Genomic DNA, 735 nt, shown 5'->3' on the forward strand with positions numbered 1-735 from the left:
TGAGAACCGAAGGGTCCCAGAATTTTGTTTGGGTTTTCCAGGCGCTTTCCATCGCATAGTACTTCTGTACTATAGCCGCTAAGTCAGCAAAGTGTGCTATGTCACAGCGACTTATGGCGTTGAGGATTCCCTTGTCCGTGCAATTTTTGCAAAAGAATGAAATTGCGTCTTCCTCGTGACAGTCCTTGACCTTGCTCATTACAAGGAGGAATCTGGCCCAATAGTGTGTACTCTCTCTTGGGGCTCTTGTCTAATGTGGGAAAGATCACTTGAGTCTGGGCGGGTGGGTAGATTTAGGTCCAAACCCTGGCCCGATCTAAGACCCAGCGGCGGAGGAGTTTCCGAGCTTGGCAGTGATACATCTCCAACGTATCTATAATTTTTGATTGCTCCATGCTATATTATCTACTATTTTGGGCATTATTGGGCTTTATTTTCCACTTTTATATTATTTTTGGGACTAACCTATTAACCGGAGGCCCATCCCAGATTTGTTGTTTTATGCCTATTTCAGTGTTTCGAAGAAAAGGAATATCAAACGGAGTCGAAACGGAACGAAATCGACTGGAGAAGTTATTTTTGGAAGGAAACCTACCGGATAGACTTGGACCCTACGTCAAAAGACGAAGGAGGAGCTCACGAGGGTAGGGGGCGCGCCCCCTGCCTCGTGGCCCCCCCCCTTCGGTCCACCGACGTACTCCTTTCACCCATATATACCCACGTATCCTAAAACTT

This window comes from Triticum dicoccoides, chromosome 3A (genome assembly GCF_002162155.2).
Source record: "Triticum dicoccoides isolate Atlit2015 ecotype Zavitan chromosome 3A, WEW_v2.0, whole genome shotgun sequence".
Taxonomy (NCBI): Eukaryota; Viridiplantae; Streptophyta; class Magnoliopsida; order Poales; family Poaceae; genus Triticum; species Triticum dicoccoides.